This window comes from Manis javanica, chromosome 1 (genome assembly GCF_040802235.1).
Source record: "Manis javanica isolate MJ-LG chromosome 1, MJ_LKY, whole genome shotgun sequence".
NCBI classification, from domain to species: domain Eukaryota; kingdom Metazoa; phylum Chordata; class Mammalia; order Pholidota; family Manidae; genus Manis; species Manis javanica.
This window is the reverse complement of record NC_133156.1, coordinates 23,728,966-23,751,187: the sequence shown is the minus strand read 5'-3', so window position 1 is coordinate 23,751,187 and position 22,222 is coordinate 23,728,966.

Below are 22,222 nucleotides of genomic sequence, written 5' to 3'. Positions count from 1 at the left end.
CTTTTTCAATTATTTCTAGTGAACAGTATGTTATTTTGCACCAGTTAACTTCTAAATACCTTAGGATTTGATGTAGGTCTAAAAGAAAACCACAACTTTATAGCAGTTTAAGGCCTTGTAATCCTCATGTTTGTGTTTTGAGATAATTTTCATGCACAGGAAATCTCACTGGTTGTCTTCCATTCAGAAACTTAGGGTAGAAGTGTTTGTCATAAGCATTCAAAATGTGATACACTTCTGCGGGCTGAAAAGTTTTTAGCTATGGTTTCTTTTAAAAAGTTTATTACAGATTCTCTTCTGAAAGGAAAAGAACAGGGAGGGAGGGAGGAAGAATACATACATGTTGCCTGTGTTTCACATAAACTTCAAGGGAGAAAAAAAATCACTGCTGTCCTGCATGTCATCCGGGATCCCGGTGAAATCGGTAGTTCTGCAGCCATTTTCCCTGGGCTTTCTTAGCTCTGAACTGTGTCTCATGCTTTCTAATCTAGTGGCTCTCTGCTGGCACTGGCCCTGTGCGGGGCCGGTGGGTCTGGGGCCCTGTGTTGAGAGGGAGCTGAGAGCAGGAACACAGGCTACTCTCTGCCTCCTAATCAACAGTCCTCACACCCAGTCCTGGCGGAAGGCTGGGGCGGCTCTGCCAGCTTTGACTGTCTTCTACTAAATGGGGGTAATTCACATATTTCTTCTCAACACTTCCAGCAACTCCTTTTCAGTGCTAAGGACATGACCCAACAAGATATCAAGTTCTACGGTTTCAGTAAAGATACGATTGAAAGCCCGTACTACAATGCATTTGTGTCCAACTGACATTTCTGAGAAATACCTCAACTGTTTAACAAACACTGAGGAGAATGTGAAAACACCCAAAGGCACTCGTCCAATTTGCACTAGCTGGTAAGTGCTGGCAAATGTCAGCATCTGGGAGAGCTTTTAATGTTATTGATAGCTTATTCAAATAGGCTGGAGTGATCCCACAGGGCCTGAATCACTACCACTGCTATGCAATAAGCCACTTACAATGTAAAGATGGGGTAAATGTGCTCAGAAATAAGTGCTCTAGCACGCCGCAATCAAAATGGCCCTTTGCAGCATTACGATGTCATCAGAGGGCAGGAACCCTTCCTTGCAGTTATGCAACACAACTGCTGCAAGAGTGTCTTGAAAGGCGAAGTGCCGAGTGGCTTCCCTTAGGAAAGAAAAAAATTCTAAAATAGGTAGTACTGTTTCCAGAAACTTGAACAGCTGCCATGGTCACAGAAAATACCACGGTCTTAAAGTCTATTCTTTCCAATACACCATATGTCCTTGCTGAGAGGACAAAAATGCCAGGAAATAGAAAAAAGCACTGCCTGAAAGGAAAGAAAGGGGAGAAGAGAAATGGGAATGCTGAGCGAGGGTTTTTCGTGGGGGAGAGAGGGTAACGGGGGGCACAGCTGCCCACATGGGCCAGGGGGCGAAGGGCATGTACGTCAGCACCCTTGGCGTCTCGCAATGTGGAGGCTCAGGCTCTTCAGTCGGAAGGTGAAAGAGCAAGCACATTTGAGGCTAGAAAATGGGGAATGTTGATTCATTCTTTAAAATGTGTGTCTGTATATTCTATATATGCATAGACACACATGTATTTTTTTTTCAGGAGGCAAAATGACTATAAAGAAGAGATTAAGGTAGTGTTTAAAAAAGAAACATAAATGAGTGGGAACTTGTTTGAAGAGCTTTGATGGGCTTTTGGAGAACCTAGGTAGCCAAAAGCAATCTATACATGCCTGGGTAAAACATTTGGATAAAGAACCAAAGTCTAGTGTCTGATTCTACTAGAATGAAACACACTGCTTAGCACTCTTCACAGTGAAGTCGTGGGAGGTTTCAGAGACTGATCTATGAAATGGCAGGATCTTAAAGATAGTCTGGTTCTGCTTATCTCTCTGGCAACCAAATTTTGGCTGCTTCACTGCTCATTAGGCTTTGAATCAGGGGCTAATCAGGGGAAATAAAAGGAGAAACAAATCAGTCCATTTATGAGCAGCTCTAGTTGCAAGATGGAGGGAGAGGAGATTTGCCCTATCATAAGATTGGTTATTATCTGTGGGATTCCATTATCTCTGGTGTGCTGGCTCCCAGGGGGAGCTGTAATTGAGAACCAGCTGTAGAAATGTGAATTATAAGACGGGGATGGTGTCCGCATGCCGAGTGGCAGCCTTTGAACAGCAGACGGGCTTGGATTCAAGAGCCCAGTTGGAAGGGTTGTGTGTCCCCTGACGTTCCTCTATCAGAGGATGAAGGCAGAAAAGCTCACCTGCTCTTCCACGTCAGAGCCATGGATGACTCTGCGAACTCTGGGAAGACCATGACAACACTGGGAAGGTCATGATGACGAGTCCCAGTACCAGGAAGAGGTAGGAGGTCAGGCATACAGCTCTCACTTCACAAGTGAGGCCAACTCAAGATCAGGCTACTTGGAAACTCCACCAGGTAGGGGCGTGTCCTGAACAGACGGACAAAAGTCCTCAGCCCAGAGCTGGGTGGAGGCTCTCCTAGTGTCTCCAAACACAGGGACCAAGGTCTGATGACTTTCAGTTTGTCTAAAAATCTATGTAATGATTTGCTCTCATGGAAAGACATTCGGGATAAATTCTGCTATATGAAAAAATCAGCTTATAAAATAGCAGAGTAAATGATTCAATTGTTACAAACATGGTATCTATATGTGAAAAAAATCTGGGAGGAAACATGCAAAATGCAAACGGTGATTATATTTAGGAGGTAGAATCATGGATAGTTTGTATTTTCTTCTACTGGCTCAAATAAATTAAAATTTTTTCAATATTGAATACATTACTTGCATGATAATGTATTTAAGGTACATTAATCAGGTATTTAAGGTATTAATCATGTGTCACATGCCCATGGTGCTGGACCTGTGAAATTATAAGAGCACTTTTGTAATTGATTTCTAAAAACTCCTAAGTGGATGCCTGAGGATCTTGTCAAAGAACTGGGGGAATACAATGTAGGTTTCACTAGCTACAATGTATTGACATGAATGTTTAAGGTCTGCGAACTACTTAAGACCTTATGGAACCTCTAATTAAAAGCCTTCTTTCTATCTAGTTATTGCTTCTGGAGTAAACTACAGGTTGCCTATGGTTTTATTCTTATTCAAGAAAATGCATATCTAGGACTCAAAGGATAGCAAATGAAGATGACAGTTCCCCAGTTCTCGGCACCGGCGTGTTAGGTGTGGGTGGATTTGGTCCCACTGCTTTGCTGAGTGGGTGCAGACTCCTGCAGAGAATAATACTGCTCTGCGCCCTCCACCCCCTTTTAAAGGGCTTCTGTTTCTACTTGAGCTGCTTCCCACTCAGCTGACACTCTGTGTAGGGTAAGACAGACAGCTCCGGTGAGAAGAGAGGGCTCTAGACTGGACTTCCAGAGCCTAGTAGGGAAGTTCCTGTAGATGTGTAATGGTGGACAGCTTGCTACAGCAGTTGCCATAGCAGTGGACAGGACAGGGCTTAACCCGAGAGGCAAAAAATACCCGGGACTTTCACCAGATGAGTACCTCACACTCATTCCCAAAAACAAAAGCCACAGTAGCAATAGGCAACTGCTCCGCAGCAGGCCATCAGCACTTGAGATATTTTACAAATGCTCTCCTGCAAATGCACAGGAAACTGCCCAGCAGAATGAAGGGACCCCTTTTACAAATAAGGGAGCTAGGACAGGGGTGTCAGGTGAACCCCATCGGGTACAATGCAGGGGTTTAAAGGCATGGTTCTGGGTCCCACACTGAGGCAGGCATCTTCCTTCAACTTCTTCACCTGCCACCGAAGTGACATTGGGCAAAACATCTAACCTCTTTCTTCAGTTTCCTAACCTGTAAAATAGAGATAATAACAGATCTCCTGTGCAGGGGGCTGCTGTGAGGATTAAATAAAGAGAGGACGTAAAGTTTGTAGCTTAGTCCTAGCCACACAGCCTTCATAGGGCACTGGTCTACTTATCCTGTGGATAAGGGGGTGGTAGGTCCAAGACTTCCTGAGTCTGAGCTCTTTCCACCCCCAAAAACACACCTAATATAATGTAGCCACTGCTCAAGGGGTCTCCCAACCTCTACCCTGGTCATTTCCACAGTCAGGAAAGTCACTCTCCACTCCCATGCCATACTCATAGAGCCTCTACTCCAGTTCCCTCAGAAACAAGAGGATAATGCCAAAGGGAAGATTGTATTGAGACCAAATTTCAAAGCCATAAGCAGCATTTTGGATAAGTGTGTTTTTAAGAGATACAACTAAGGTGGAAACCCGGTCTCAAGTGCTACTAGGGTCTGTGAATGTCTGAACCAAGGTCTCTTATCGAATTTGTGTCTACCTCTTGGAAAAACATCTAAGTAAAGGAAGAGAATCCTGATATGCTATTGTGCCTCAAGTGGTTTCTGAAAAAATTCTCTAAGGATTTACCATCTCTAGTGGCAACTGAAGGATTATTGTCATTATTTTTGTTTTACTCTTTCAAAAAATGAAAAAAAGTCACTGGACACAGAACCCCAACTTTCCAGATCAGCTTTGATTTTTACAAAAAGCATAAACTGCCCCTTGAATTGGTGGCAATTAATGTCTATGCTTTATGTTCTGGACCTATCACGTAATGATCTAACATTTCTATTTCAGTGTCCAAAATGTCTGCTCATCTCCCTCAACCCCACAGACTAGAATCTGACTACTCCTGCCATCAACCTCATATCCATATCAACTTCTTACATATTTTCAATAGGTTTTCCTTAGCCATGTTCTTTCTCATTCTGTCATTTTGCCTTTTATAATTGTTTCAGTATATTTCACTACTTAAGTGCTTTCCATTTTCTGTATATGAGTGCATCTGTCTTTTGTATGACAGAAACATTCAGAAAAATCTTCTTTGCCTGCACACCTGGGATACATGCATTACTTTGCCTGTTTCCCATCCCTTTCTCCCCCCCTTCCTTTTCCTTTTTTATTGACTTTTTTTTTAAAGCAGTTTAAGGTTCACAGCAAAATTGATGAGAAGACACAGACATTTCCCATATGCCTCCTGCCTCACACATGTGCAGCCTCCCATATCATCAGCCTCCCCCACTATAGTGGTGACTTTGTTACAATGATGAACCTACAGTGACATATCATCACCAGTGATGCACACATTTTACCTCATGGTTCACTCTGGATTTTATTGTACATTCTGTGGATTTGGACAAATGTATAATGACATGTATCCATTATTATCATATTTCTTTATCTTCTTTCCAACATGTAACATTATGGCTTATCTGAAATTAATTGCTTTTACAAAAGACCTGCATTAGTACCTATTGTCACTAGCTGACAGAAATCTGAAGGGGATTTTTGCTTTTACAAAATGGTAATTGTTCTTTGCTTTATGTAACAGTTGTTTACAAAAGGTTTCATAGAAATGCTCTACTTTTGCATAATGAGGAAAAGCTGTATTTATTTATGACTAAAATGTGTTACTTTTTCTGTTTTTCTATTTTCTTTTCTTCAAACTGTTAATTCTATACTTTAGTAAGCTTTATTAAGTAACTGATATTTCCTCAAGGCTATACTGCTTATTTGTGTGTATGAAATTAAGTTCATTAGATAATCTATACCAAAATCTAGAATATACTATTATTCTTACTCTAATTTTAAATTCAGAATCATAGAATTTTAATAATGGTCATTTGTAACAGATTTTTTTTTTAATTTGTAAAGGCATGTTTATCTTCATGACTTCTTTTTGTTAAAATTTCAGTTTTGATGTTCTTGATTTTTCATTCTAGGTGATTTAACTATCAAATTATAAAGCATTATATAGACTTTTATTCATAATTAATAAGAATCTTCGGGCCAAAGGATGGAAATTCCTGTGTCAATCAGGCAAACAATATATTCTAATTCAGTACATATTTATTAAACTCCTACCATTTTCAGGCCCTTTCCTAGTCTCTAGGGCTCAAAAGGTTTGCAAAGATATGCCTCTTTCCCCTCCATTCACAAATTCATAAAGGTTAAAGCTAAAACAGAATGCAAACACCTAGAACAGCTCCAGGAAGGCTGTTCCTCCCATTTGGGGATCTCATGTGCAAGTATCCAATCCAAGGAGGGGCTCCAAGAAGCAAAGGACTCCTGAGTGTCAATGATTTTGAGAAATATCTGAAAGCAAGACACAGCACTCATGTAGATTCAACTGTTCAATACAGTTTTAGGACATTTCAAATGTTTCTGCACATTACTGCATTTGACTAACTACTCCATTTTTATATGGGTTTAATTCATGTATGGAACCAGAGGTTAAAAGGCCACAAATCCTGGACTATAAAATATATTGGATTAAGGCAGACACACTTCAGTGGTGTGGATAAACCCAAGGACTGTCCTGACCAACATCAAATCTAGGTCCGCAACATAAGCCAGGCAGAAAAGCCTTCACTGTCCAGTTTAAGCTAATATCGCTACTTTAATTAGGGAGTTACGATGTCAGTTTGGAAACACGATGGGGGAGCAGCTGTGCTCCAGTGAAAACATTCCTACCATTTCCATCAACACAGACAGGCTCATGCACAATGCAAAGGAGATGTGTGCAAAGTCACACAGTGGAATGAATGGGAGGCAGAGAGCAATCTCACTTCTCGCTGGAGAAATTACCCCTCTGAGATTTTTGAGACTGACCACCTGCTTATGTTTTCATGACTACTTCTTCACATGCATGGTCAAGATCCCAAGAATAAGTCATCGAACTTTAAAGACATTGTAATCATTAACCAGCCACATACAGAAAAGTCACGATAGCAGCAACACATTTAACTTACTTACCCATCCATCCTAACACTTCTCCAATCACTCACTCCTTCTATTCATCATTAAAAGTAATGTCTTGAGTCTAACCCCATGTCCGCTCCACTCATCGCTGCCCTCCATCAGCATCCTGAAAATAAAGGTACATTTAAAACATTCTGTGCCTAGGCTTGTCACCACTGCATTCTGCTAATGGCATCCATACGATTCCCTCCAGCACCAGGCCTTTATGTGCATGTGCACCATCTGATCATCTGATCAGTACTGACAAGCAGTCAAGAAAAAAAGTATGTTTCATGCTATTTTGCGTTTACATGCAGAAGTCTACTCCAGAGCACATCTGCAGCACACAATTCATTTGGCAACCCCAGTGTTACTCTGAGAGATGCCCTTTTTAAAAGTTGCCTGTTAATGTTCATGCCTCCTGCCTTTCTTGATACTCCAAACCCACAGTGAATGAGGATTTACCCTGAACATAATTACCTTACAGGTCTTAAGATCTTACAGCTAAAGATGTATTTGTTAAGGCTCACTTATGTGTTACAGATTTAAGTGCTTGCCTCCTCTTCACCGGGGTGGTTCATCTTTTCCCTGGGAATCTTTTACGTACTGTGCAGTTTCTCATATTTTCTTTCTCTCGAGGTGAACACTGAGCCCCTGACCCCAGTACCCAGCAAACACTGACTGTGAGCATGGCTGGACCATCTGGCGCCACGATCATATCATAATGTATATTTAATTAATGTTTACTGGATGAGAGGGCCATGCGTCAGGCCCAGCACCAGGCATTCTGGCACATTTGGCTGAATCCTCCCTGTGGACATGGACCGAATTCATTCATCTCCATGTATTCACTGTCTTTTATTTTCTGTATTGTGATGTTTTGACATCTTGGGGCCTTGATGATGCTGGCAGGGCTGCCTCTCCCAGGGTGAGCCCATTCCTACAGACAAACAACTGGTCTTCCAAAGTGCCTTCCCTAAGCAAGCCAATCAATCCAGAGTCCATGCTCCCAACCACCTCCTCTATTGGCCCTCACAAGTAGGGCACTAGCCACCTGCTGTAATCATTCTGGGGTCAGGGGTCAGACGAGGGCAGCCCTATGCCCCAAAGCCTTCTGAAATTATTCATACCAGCTGGTCTTATGCCTGCTTGTCCTGCCTCTCCTGTTCCTTCCAGTGGAAACCACAAGAGACGCTCTTGTCCACAATTCCCCTTACTTACTCTGCTTCTCAATGGGCCCCAGTGCTTCCGATGTGTCCCTGCATGACATTCTTTGCCTCTTGCTTCTGGGGGACTGTGAGCATAATAAAGTTATCCCACTGTGGCAGTCATTTCTACATCTGCATATCTTAACATACCCGATTAAAACAAATCCTGGGCACCATTAAAACACCCCACATAATCACAGAATTGGCAGCTAAGATTACTATGTTTTTCTTTGATCCCATCCTACGTGTTCAGTAAAAACAAGTTTTAAATTTTGTCATTTGTCATTTGTCTGGCCCACTTTAAAGGACTTCATAAAAGTAATTATATGTAAGTTTGTTTGGCATATAACCAAAAGGACTTAATTGTTGTTTTATACTGTATGAAAGAATCAACTTTGGTCTGTCTGCTGGGTCCAGTCATGGCACCTGCTACCTTGGCACATGGGGAGAGGCCATGGTGAACTTCTGCCCATGTCATGTTCTCACCCTGAGCGGGCGGACTGAATGTATTTTAGGAACTCATGAGTGACCTTCGTTGGTTATGCACTTATTTCAGAGGTCACACATGTCACTGGACTGGAGTCTGGGTGTTTTTGCAGATCCAGTCTTACAGTCACGGACTTGGAGGTTATCTGGGCTGTGCTAATTACCTCAGCTCCTCGGGATTGCCGCAGAGCTTCTGCTAAGCTGAGCCTCCCTGCCATTCCTTCTGCTGCATCTTCATCCAGCTTCCTGTCCTTGGCCTAGAAGTACAGCCGACTTGACTAGGGGGCAGTAAGGAGGCAGAGGCACTGATAGATGGAGGTCTGTACCGCCTCTCAAGGTTTTCCCTTTTCTGTCTTTTTCTTTGTCAAAATGTCAAGATGCCCTTTTTGGGGTTAAAAAGTGGACAATAGGCAAGGCCTTGAAATACATATACACATAAGTCTTCTTGGAGATGTGCATCCAAAGTCACCAGCACTGAGTGTCTGTGACAGAACAGCCTAAGGCGGGAACAGTATGTACCTATGAATTCTCAGCTATGTTTAAGTACACAGTGGGACAAGTACGCGAAATTGAACTAAGCATAAAATTTGAGCAATTTTTTATTTTGGATCATACAAAAGGGCCAAGATAAAAGTTGTTACAGATTCCTTCAGTAATCAAAGATTAATAAAAGTTACAATGGAATTTCTTCTACCCTGCACTAGTTTTGTAACAGCATGAAATACTTTGAATAGGGATCTGTAAATAAAATCAAAGACTTAAATGCTGGCCTCACTCTTTTTCTGTTTGGCACTTCTGTCAATCTCATAATTATAAGAATGTTTTCCGACCAGCAGGAGAACAGTCAACTCCTTGATGCATCCCTATGACACTCCATGGAAGAATGACTTTCATTTGCTCATTCTATGGACATTCACTGAGCAGATTAACTATGTGTTCTAGACTCTTCTAGTGGTTGGCATATAGTAGAGAACAAGAGAAGAAGTCCTTGCCCTCCAGGAGCTTGAAGTCTAACCAAATGAACAACTACATGAATGAATGAATGAATGAATGAATGACCACATGCAAGAAAGCAGGCAGGTTAGGGTTCAGGAAACTAAGGACACAGACTAGCAGATCTCATAGCTAAGGCTTTTTTCTTCACATTTTAACTTCTCTGAAATCAGGGTGAGTCTTAATATTGGCAGTATCTTAAAACTACTGACAAAATGACAGTAGTCACAGCACAATTGTCATTGCTCTGCCACATGAACAAACTTGGTCACAGCTATTTATTTTGTTGCCACTTCTGCTAAATTATGGGCATTGTTGGCACTGTACATGTTCTGTTTAATTGCCATTTAAATGGTTTTCAAAAAGATTAGGCTATGATTTTAACTGAAAGATGTCTCTTCGTATGCACCAAGGCACAGAAATAAAGCAGTGGGGTACACATGTTATATTACTAAACAACACATGTATCTATTTTTTGGCATTTTCCTGTTACCTTGCAAAGACAGATTCAAGTGCTTTACCAGACTGAAGAAAGACACACTGATGAATCTGAGCTATGGTCTGTTAATAAGATATATGCAAACCCACTGCCAATCACACTCTTAGCAAGGAAACTGAAAGGACCAGCAGGAAAAAGTATCAAAACCCCAGGAAGCAATGAAGGAAACATGAAAGCAATAAAAGATAAGTGTGACCAACTCACACAGTGTCATGGAAAACCATTGTTAAAGTGGCATGTCATAATATAATGGGCAGTATCTTATTTCTTTCTGTTTGACAAAAAAAAATAATGTGTCTTACAACTGATGGTATTTTAGATTTGAGGAAATATGGAAAGAAAGATGGCATGCAATTAATGACAAGTTTTATAAACAGAATAGAATGCAGACTGGAAATCTGTTGACACTGGACCATTTTAAGTTAATGAGGTATTTGCATGAACCCAACTTAGGCAGACTGTGTGATGTCAATAGTTTGGTATAATTCTCTGGGTAACTAGTCATTTTAAAGACATCTGCTTCACTCTTCATCCCCAGCAGTGTTTCTGGTACATCTTCCATTCTGGTTCAAGAGTGTGACTATGAGCAAATCTCATGTTCTCTTTTCCCAGCTTTAATTTGTGCTGTTACAGTTTCTGGCAGTTTAGAGATATTGGAGGGAAGGTGTTGGGGCTGTATTCTAAACTCAAACCTGACCACTGCCACAGGGCATGGAGTGAAATAATTAGATAGGAAAGTCCATTTGAAATCCCAAAGCCTGCATACAGGACTTTTGAGACTCTGCACTAGGGTAACATGAGTAAAATGCCAGCTACTGGGATATGTTTCCAGGCAGCATATGGCCACAGCTCAAAAATGCATCTATTTCTTTTTAGGAATGGTACTGTAAATCATTTTGGATCCAGAGAGTTGAAAACTATATCTGGGGACAAGAACAACACACACCCCTAAGGAGGAGAAATGATATGATTTCGCTGCAGATTGTACAGACATGGTTTTTTTAGGCCCAGCTTCAAAACGTACTGTGTCGCAACTCTGACATCAGTTCTTGACACTTCAGCCAAGTGACAACCACAAGGCTGCAAAAGGAAGTAATCAAATCAGACATAGGTGTGTGGCCACATCCATCACCAGGACAGGAGGTAAAAGGGTGTCTATATGGTGGACACATATCTTCAATAGTATTGACAACAGACTGTATCAAATGCATGGCATTTCACACTATGGAAAAGGCCTGCTTCCTGCTCCTAGGGTCCTCTGGTAATTTTCTTTCCGGTCCCCAGTGGAGAATCCAGGGATTCCCTCAACTTAATACCGCCTTCTCCAGCAACTTTGTTTCAGGTTTTCCTTTTAAAGAAGGCTGGCCTGTGTCAGGAATTCTCTGACAGTTGGTACAGGAAGATGAGTGTGCCAATGTGAACACTGCCAGGTTGCGTTGCTGCCAACTGGTGGTGTGTATTGTGTGTACAGAGCTAAAACAGGCTTGGATGACTGAGAGGGTAGACACTGCTCCTGAAGTGACAAGGAAGGAAACACTTGGCTACCTGTCTTCTAGAACCAACTTATCTGAAAGGACAAGATTATGTTTCCATCTGAGTTCACATGCTGGAGTCTGGGGAGTTCCTGATGTCACTCTTTGAACAGAATATCTGCTGGGCACAGGCATGCAGTGTCAGGTTCTCAGAGGGAGAGAATATTGTAGAATGGGGTCTGATCCAGGAAGCCAGTAGGGATAGTATAAATTGCCATATCTGGATTACCTACTATAACACAGGGGAACGCTCTCTCAAGAGGGGATGAGAGGCAGCATAGGACAGTGGTAAAGAGTATCAGCAGATCAAGGAGATCCAGGTCGAAATCCCACCCCCATCAGTATATCTGGCACACAGTATGTGCTCGGTACCAGGTGTGTCACTACTAAGGAAATTTCCTTCTCTTTATGATGCAGATGTTCCTACAGATGTGGCATTACCACCTGCTATAGCGTATATAACAGGAACCAGAACAAAATGCCCACGTCCTTAGCTGAGGGTGTTTCTAGGGCACAAAAGTTGGTCTTATAAAGTTGTCTAATGTATGAATATGTCTTGGGAAGAGAAGAAATGAACAAAGCAAATGCCAGAATCCATGTGATCTGAAAAGTATCAGATCCATTAGAATCAAACAGGATCAATATATATTTGTTAATTTCCATCCCATGTGATATCTACTTGTTCCTACCTCTATTGTGAGCTACTAACTGATGATGTGGTCCTACAATCTTGTGTAACGCTCAATTCTGACTGTATTTCTCTGCATTACAGTAAGTTTTGTAAAGCAAATAACTCCCACCTAATCCACCTTGTTTTGAAGGTTCAAACTTTCTCCTATCTTCAAGTGGGTACTTGTGTTCTGTATTCATTGTTGCCACCTCTCCCCCTTATAACTGGGCTGTAACTTCTCCTCCCTTTCCTGTGCCCCACAGCACCCGTCCAGCACTCAGGGAAAACTGGAAGCACATGGCAGTAAGAAAATAGCCAAGATTTGACAAAAGTAATCACGGGCTCCTTGGACACACTGGTGTTTCCGGATCTTTCATTAGAAGGCCGTTTGAAATATGTGAAGCTCTTAGAGCACGGATAGCACCCATTGCAGCTCCCATTCTAGGGGGCGAGGACATGGGACAGACCCGCTGCACTGTTTTCAAGCAAAAGCCACAGCGTGGGGGCTCTGGAGGCTCTGTCTCCGGAAAGCCACCTCCCCAAAGGGGATTCCCACAGAGGAATTTCCTCAAGGAAGCGCTCGTGGCAAGTAGGCTGCTAGGGTCCCAAAGCGTTTAAGGATTCCTGCATGCCCATCCTCGGGACCCGGGCGTCCCCGGCAGCGGATCTGCGGGCCGCGGGGACCCTCGAGTCTGGCTCCTAAAGTCTCAGTATCAAACTTTCTCCTGGAGCAAAGCCTCTTGCAAACCACAGGAGGCAGGAGGAGGATGGAGGATGGGGATGCCGCCCGCTGCCGCCCGGAGACCGCCCTCCTCCCGCACCCGCTTCCCTCTGGCGCCACCCTCCTCCTCGCGGGGCCGGCGTCCCAATGGCGCGGCCCCGCCCAGCCCCACCCGCCCCGCTCACCAGCCCACCACTAGCTCCAGGAGCCTCGAGCCCCGCAGAGCCGCGCGGCGGGCGCCGCGGAGTCCCTCGGAGAGGGGACGAGGGGGCTGGGTACCTTCAGGAAGAGGCCGGGACGCCGGCGCCCGCCGAGAGCCGCAGCATCGCCCGGACACCGCCGCCGCTGCGGGAGGCTACCGCGCCTCGCCGAGGGCCGGATCCGGCGGGGACCCCGCACTTCCAGCGCTGCGCTCAGCTCGCCGCGCCCGGGCTCCGCTGCCCGGCGATCGCCACTGTCAAGCGCAGCCCCGCCCCTTGCGCGCCCGGGAGCCGGGGACCCCTGGGACGAGCCGCAGCCAGGACTGGCTGCCGGAGCTGCTGGCTCCGCCCCCAGCCCCGCCCTCCCGCGCCGGGGACGCGCGGGACGGCGGGAGGGTGGGGTCCCTGGCTGGGCGAGGCATCCTGCAGGGCAGGGCGCGCTCCTGGGTTCTGCAGCTTCTCTCCTTTGCCCGCCCAGAAATAAATAGACGACCCAGAGAAAAACAGAGCATGGAAGCCTCTCTCGGGTCCTTCTCTCCCTGGGAGGGCAGAGGCTGCAGCTGGGTGCTGAGAAACCTTAATTATTTAAAGATATCGATTAAGGAAGCCCGGCAAAGGCTACCTAGGGTGAACTGTTGCAATTACAGCCAGAGGGGTTTCTTGTGTGTTTTTGCTGGTTTGTTTTGTAGCCTGAAGGTGCCCTCATTCCCCGTCTAAGCTTCGTGGTAGAAACGAAAACCAGTTCAACTAGCGCAAGGTCACAGAGGAAGGAGATTGACTCTCTACTAAGTCAAAGCTGCTTCAGATTTTCTTTCTTTTCAATCATGAGAAGAGATGCATTCTAATATTTGATGCTATGTCTATTGCCTAAGAAGAAACGAATTAAAAATCCGTAGAGACAAAAATCAGTGGTTGCCAGGGGCTAGAGGAAAATGGGGAGTGGCTGTTAATGGGTAGGGGCTGCTTTTTTAGGGTAATGAGAATGCACTGCAATTGGACTGCACAATTCTGAATATACTAAAAACCTCTGAATTGTACAATTTAAGTGGAGAATGTGAGCTGTATCTCAATAAAGCTGTTATTAAATATGTTGATAGCATTTTGGGGAGACTCACAAAAGCACCCAGTTGGTGTACGTCACAGTTCTGTTCTTTGTGGGCAGGAATGATGGCTTATATGCGCGCGCCCATCCATGCATGCAATAAACCACGTCCATCTCTACCAGGTACTCCGATTGGGGTACAAAGATTAATAATGTATGATCTCCATCTTCAAGGAGTTCCCAGACTATTGAGGGGGCAGTCATTATAGTGCAATATGTTAAGTATTAACTCTACGGAGGTTAGCAATGTGCCAGATTTTGGGTCCAGAGCAGGGAAGGAGCTTTGCACAGTCAAGGAAGACCTAGAGTGCATTGTGTCTTACTGAAGGCTAATGTGGCCGAGTGTGAGAGGTGTGCAGGGAAGGGACGCTGGACAGTTACTCACACAGCAAAGTACCACTTGGATTAGAGTTCAGTTCAGGATTAGCAGCCTAATCAGGAAGTGAAAATTTGAATTGCTCTGGGTCTTTCCTACCCCTGTGGAGCGCGTGCTTTTGGGGAATAGTCTTAATGTAAACTCACCTTCATCATTTCATGAGGGAACAATGGTATCATGCACGGACCTATGTTTCTGCAATTATAGTACACAAAGTGCTCTGTGCATTCTCTCTTCTGAAGCTGGAGAGGGGAGGCGATGTGCTCAGGGCCTTCTAGTTTCTGAGTGATGGAGCTGGAATGAAATTCTGTTTCCTGGCTTATGAGTCCCATGTTCTTGACGTTATCAGCCTTTCCACTTGTGAAGCTTCCTTAGAAGTGCAAAGAACTCTTGAGCTAAAAAAGCTTTCTAAGCTGCAGCAAATGAAATATGTTTTTATATGTGGAATCGATCTACTTTTTGATTGGAAAGTAGGAATATTATAGGCCCTAAATTTTAAAAAAAACATAGCCACTGATCATCTAAGGTTGGGTCATTGCAGCAAAATCCTGGAATCTGGCTTTTATATATGTATATATATATATGTGTGTGTTTGTGTGTGTGTGTGTGTGTGTGTGTGTGTGTGTGTGTATTCTGGCTGTTCTAGGAAAATGAACTTACCTTTTGGTGAATATGAATGCACACCACACACACACACACAAACACACATAAAAGTGGCTCTGCAATATGAAAACTGAAGGCTACCTATTTGCATTGTCAGTATCCAGTACAGTTGCCAGCACACCAGTGGCATTCTCACTTTCCTCCACCTTCCCTGCCATCCCTCATCGGACTGTGAACACCTTTTGAAAGCAGGTACTGTGCTTTGTTAATTTCCTTACCTGCCCAGACCCTTCTTGCATTCCCATCCATTCTAACCCTAACCTCCTTCCCACCCTCTTCCTACCCTTAGACCTGGGACCCACAAGCCCCTTAATGAATGTTTGTTAAATGTTCAGTGTTGTTTTATTACCAAAAAGGGAATCATTTTTTACATGCTAATTGTTTATAATGATGACATACATCATAAAGTTTGGATATTAGCTTACCCATGTAGGATCTGAAAAATCAAAAGTTAGCTTAAGTACAGCCATCTTAAAAGCTTAAATACCACCCCCTAACCTAGAAGGAGGAAAATTATTAGAATCTTGAAAAACAAGTTAGTCAGCCAGTGTTAAATGTAGTGACCTTTAATTAGCTGACCTCAAATCAGTTAATCATACACACCAAGCTTATCTTGCTAGAACCACCCTAAACATTCCGAAGGTAATCTTATCTAACCAGACCCCAGGATGTGGCCCCAGTCAAAGATTTATGTGTCTATGAAAAAACACTGTATTGTGATTGTGGAAAATGTTGCCCCCTTTGAAAATGCTATAAAACCTTCTGGCTTTGTGTGCTCAGTGTCCTTGTTGAGACCCGCTGTGTCGGGCTAACTTGGACCCCAGCTAGCTGGTTACTAAATAAATTCCTCTTGCTTATTGCATCAAGAGACGCCTTTCGTGAGTGACTTGGGGCGGCGTCCTCCTCTGGGAGAATCCAACATTTGGGGGCTCGTCCGGGATCGTGCGCTCACCCCGCTTCACTCCCGAAGTCGCTCTTGGAGGAAGAGGTAAGATTAGTGGCGCCTTGAGTTGTCTGTGTTCTGTCTTCTGTTTTTCAGTGAGACCGGTCAGAATTCTGAAAGGGGTACCCACTGTCTGGCAGTCGTCCCGATCCCATAAAGGGGTCGAGACCGCGGTCGGTAGACGTACTTGGAGCACCACAGGCTGCAACCCTGGGGGACTCCTCGGGGAGAGTGGAGGGCCAGGGACGCCTGGTGGCCTCTCATCTGTTTTTCGGGCAAGGTGAATCTGATGAGATAGGGTTGATTTTCAGGCGCCAAGAGTATCAACCCTCCGATTCCTTTCGGTTTCTGATTGAAAATCTGAGGAAAACAAGGAGCGGCCGCCGTGTGTCTAATCTGTGTGTGTCTCTGTTTTTTGTGTCTTTCACGTGCCTAATAATTGTTATACTGACAATGAGACAGACTCAGACAACCCCTTAAGTGTGTAAATGAATATATCTTTCTACCTCCGGATGGTATTAATGACATTGATTTAAAGACAAATGCTTGTGAAAATTGAGTATTCTAAAACTTCCAGAAAACCTGATAAAAAAGTGTTAAGCATTAATGCTAATCTGAGTTTGCCTAAGGCGGGCATGTCTTGGTAGTTGTCGGCTGCCTGAGTTTACCTAGAGTCATTTGAGTCATGTTATCTGCTAAATCTTTTAAGAATAGAATGCTTAGAAGCTTGGCTTTGTCTAGTGTTCAGTGGGGGTCTTGTGAGTAGGCTAGCTTAGTTGTTGCAGGTAGGTGAGCTGGATAAGTGTGGCAAGTGAACACCTTTTTAATTGTGTGTTGCAGTGTGTATGCCTACCTGCAGCCTGAGAATCTTTGTAGTAACTTAAAGCCTTAGAGTTTTGTTAAATTGAGAAGATGTGCTCTGTGTTTGCTGGGAGATTGTGCTGTGAAGCTCATGGTTGCAGAAATTGTAGAATGTGTTCATAAGTTTGTCAGTCTAGGGAATGTTGGTTTGACAGTTTGCAGTGTCCTGCTTCTCAGTGTTCACTGGAGGTTGAAGTTTTCTAATAGTTTTGAGTTCTGGTTAGAACTGCTTACGGTGATGGAAGAGGGCATTTTCTCTATGCTGGAAGATGTATGTTTTGATGAGAGAAAGTGTTAAAGAACGGAAATTCGTTTTGTTGAAAGTAAAAGAGAGTGATTGTTCTGAAGTGCAGCTATTTGTTTAAAGAGAGAGAACACTGAATGTAAAAAAGAAAGTTGTAGAAGGCTTGTGGAAGAGTTAGTATAGTCATGCTATGTGAAATTGAAGCGAGTAAGTCTTGGTATCGAGTGCACAGCAAAATTAGAATCTCGTTTCCAGTTAAACAGTTTTCTTTAACTGTTAGTCTGCTCTTAATGTTGAAAGATCAAAGCAGTTTCTCATGCTTAAAGTCTCAGTGAGTTGCCATAAAATCGTAATATTAAAAAGACTAAAAGCTAAAGTTTGTTAACAACTGTATAACCTTTATTTGCCTTTGAAATATTTTGTTATTGAAAATGATTGCATGGCCTGAGAAATTGAATTCCTAAGCAGAATGGTAACAAAGCTTTTTTCAGCTGATTAAATTCACTTAGTTAACAAACCAAAATTTATTCTTAAAAATTAAACTGTGTAGAATCTAGACAAGATTATGTTTCTCCCAGAAAAACAGGTTTCACTGTAAAGGTTTAGATGGATGAACGTGTGACCACTTTTGAGAAAAGTTGTAATAGATTTTTTTGAGAACCTCCAGGTCTTCTTGTTTAATTTATATGCTGTGGATATGTTTGTATGTTTTAAAAAACATGGAGGACTCCATATTTTTTAATGCAAATGATCTTATAAGCTGCTATGCAAATTCTATTAAAAGTTATATCTACTATTAAAGAGTAAAACATTCTTGAAGCTTTCAGGGAAGACCTGTAGACTTAAGCACTTCCTCTGCTTTTTTGTATCTGGTCTTAGACACTTACGCTGAGTTATGTTCTTATTATTTTCACTGTTTCTAAGCTATTGATTGTAAGCCAAAGGTCATCATTTCTCAGTCCCTAAATGAAGAAGTAAAATGCCTGATCTCTTTCATCTCAAAGCATATTTCTGGTCATATCTGAATATCTGTGTGAAAGAAAGAGACATTTAAATTTGAGATTCTGCTTAAACTTTTAAGTTGAATTTGACTATAGCCATATTCATTCTTTGTATGTATCTCTAACAGGTCTTTTGTATGCCTGGTGATATTATACTCTGCCTTGAGTTTAGACAGTTCTTTCAGCTAAATGTGAATTCTTATTGTAGCTTTTTTTCCCTTCCTGAAGATGAAAGCAGAGGAATCTACCATCTGCTACCATTCTCTCAAGAATGCTTAGTAACCTAGAATTATTTTGACTTTCTATATATTGTCTTTTAAACTGACAGCAGCAGTCTCCCCTGCTGCCCCACCTTTTTAAGGTATCTCGTTTACTGTGCTGGGTATATAGATAATAAATGTGTAATGATAGACAGTTCTAATAGAATTAAATGCAAAAAAGTGCTTTTACCTCTAGTTAACTCTGACATGTTCCAGAGGGTCCCTGGAACATGTCAGAGGATTTTTTTTCTCATTGGAGAAAGTATTTGACTGGTTTGGCTTGTTTATCTGATATATATATATATATATTTATTTATTTATTTATTTATTTACCAGGAAAGCACTGTCAAAGAGAATGATGCTAAACTTTGTTACTGAATGTTTTGTATTACAGAAATATCAGAATTACCTTATGTCAACTGTTTTACAGTAAGCTCTCATCAGATCTTTAACCATTGTCATTTGTAAGTCTTTTGTCATTTATAGTATTATCCCTAAACTGGTAAAGAACTAGATTTCAGCAGAACAGGTATTAGTTACATAAGATTACATAAACTAAAGAAAATGATTTTGTGTCTTTTTGTTTCAAATGTTGCTGATAAAGTGTTTTAACCTTGTTCTCTTAAACTGACAACAGTTTAGTAAATGACTATCTTTATGAGCAGAATTGAAACGTCCTTCTCTCTACTTGATCCCTCCAGAGTTTAAAAATTTTCAGTGACTGTTTTGTATTCCATGGCAGTATGTTTATTTGCACGAGTTCAATAAGAATCTGCTTTCCTTGTGAGAAGACTACTTAAGAACACTGGTTATACTACCAGGGCTTTGACTGGAATGTCATACCTGAGAGACATGTGTATGGACTCAGATGTGAACAACTTTAAGGAACTAAGATTGACTTTATAAAGCCAACAAAGCCCCTTGGAAGAACTGGCCTGGTACCTTGCTTACAGAGTTCCCAGCAGCCTTACCAGGTGAGTAAAGAAGGTCACTTCCTGGCAGGTGCAGAGACCTCGAGAAGAGAAGAATTCATCCAAATCTACAGGTACTGCAGGCAAAGCCTGATGGCAAGTCTGGCTTGGCTGTCTGGCCTCAAGAGGCCTTTAAAAGTTCAATCTGAAATTCCTTACAAAAAGTTCCAGCAAAGCATATTTAAAAGAGCCTGTGTAATCAATTGCTCTTCTTGCTGCACCTGTGCAAATAATCAAGCCAGCTGTTAATTATTTTCTTAACCTAGTTACTTCTAGTAAAAATGAGAGTGATTTTAGAGAGAAGTATTGTTTCAATAATGCAGCCTCCTTCCAGAATAAAAAATCGAACTCCAGATGTTGCTACATAACCTAATAACACAATTTGTTTTATCTTGCCTAGAAGCCACAAAACTGCAAATAGTAATAGAAATGAAACCCAGAATAGAAGCGCCAGCCTTCTGAGGCCCTCTCAACTGACCAGTGATGGAGACATAGCTGTACCCTTTACTGCGCCCCCTTCTCAGCACGAAGCAGCCAGAGCGGTCATCGCCCCTTTTCCCTAGCAGCAGCTAAAGTCTCTATCTGTAGAAGAAAGAATGAGACCATACCCATAGCCGTCCCCGGTAAAAACAGGTATTTAATCCCTCCTCCCGAAGGATGGTGGGCTTGGAACACTGGAGTGACCCCATGTGTCTCTACTTCTGCCTTCAACTCCTCCCGTGATTTCTGTATCATGGTTCAGCTGGTGCCCAGGTTGATGTATCATGATGATCTCTCATTCGTAGCTGAATTTGAACCTAGGCATAGATATAAGAGAGAGCCGGTCTCGCTGACCTTAGCTGTGTTGTTAGGGATAGGAGTCGCAGCCAGAGTGGGAACGGGGGCAGCCGCTATTGTCCAAGGGAACCAACATTATGAAGGACTAAGGACAGCTATTGATGAAGACTTAAAGACCATAGAGCAATCCATTACAAAACTTGAAGAATCTCTGACTTCCCTCTCTGAAGTAGTCTTGCAGAATAGACGAGGGCTGGATCTGCTGTTCCTAAAAGAAGGAGGACTGTGTCAGCTTTAAAAGAAGAATGCTGCTTTTATGCAGACCATTCCGGAGTAGTAAGAGATTCAATGTCAAAGCTTAGGGAAGGGCTAGACCAGAGAAAGAAAGAATGGGAAGCCGGCCAAGGGCTATTTGAATCTTGGTTCACTAGATCCCCGTGGTTTACAACCCTGATATCCACTCTGGCTGGGCCCCTACTCATCCTTGTGTTGCTCCTCACTTTAGGACCCTGCATACTAAATCGGCTGATAACTTTTGTTAGAGAAAGAGTGAGTGCCGTTCATGTACTAATGTTGAGGCAACAATATCATTCACTCACCCAACAAGGAGACACAAACATTCCATGATTGGAATGTCCCTAAAGAGAAGTGGGGAAATGTAGGATCTGAAAAATCAAAAGTTAGCTTAAGTACAGCCATCTTAAAGGCTTAAATACCACCCCCTAACCTAGAAGGAGGAAAATTATTAGAATCTTGAAAAACAAGTTAGTCAGCCAGTGTTAAATGTAGTGACCTTTAATTAGCTGACCTCAAATCAGTTAATCATACACACCAAGCTTATCTTGCTAGAACCACCCTAAACATTCCGAAGGTAATCTTATCTAACCAGACCCCAGGATGTGGCCCCAGTCAAAGATTTATGTGTCTATGAAAAAACACTGTATTGTGATTGTGGAAAATGTTGCCCCCTTTGAAAATGCTATAAAACCTTCTGGCTTTGTGTGTTCAAGGTCCTTGTTGAGACCCGCTGTGTCGGGCTAACTTGGACCCCAGCTAGCTGGTTCCTAAATAAATTCCTCTTGCTTATTGCATCAAGAGACGCCTTTCGTGAGTGATCTGGGGCGGCGTCCTCCTCTGGGAGAATCCAGCATTTGGGGGCTCGTCCGGGATCGTGCGCTCACCCCGCTTCACTCCCGAAGTCGCTCTTGGAGGAAGAGGTAAGATTAGTGGCGCCTTAAGTTGTCTGTGTATGTACCCTCTAGAGCTTTAAGGCTTAGTTGCAAGAACATTAGAGAATTACATTCCACACTTTAATAAACTGTGAATTCAACTCTAAATCTAAATGCCTAAAATTTAAGTTACTCTCAATCTAGGAAGGCACAATATGAATATTTTAACACTAAATAAACTCAGTACTTGAGAGCAGGATAATTTTGATATTAATTATAGAATTTTTAATCTCTGAGGAGATAATTTACTAGTGGTTTTAAAGGTCTTTGAAATCTTTTCTATACTGTCCTTGTTTCTTTCCTTTTCCCTTTCCAGCTCTTTCTTTGGGGTTCATTTTCATCTTTCACAGTATTCTGATACCTAATTAACACCTCAACATTACAATTCTCTTTTCCATAAAATTTGTATAAAAATCTAGGGAAGCCAAAAAATGGGGGTGGGGGCGCTGCTGATCTCCCTGGAGTCTGGAGCTTGGAGAAAACCAACAAGAAGCCTGTGGCTGTTCTTGCTGGAACAGATGTTGTCTCTCCCCAAGGACTTATTATGGATTGGAAGAAATGAGATAATGAAAATAAACCAGCTACTTTGTGACTGTTATCAAATCTCATCAACACCAGCCACATAGATCCCTGAATAAAGTATTCTTTACTGA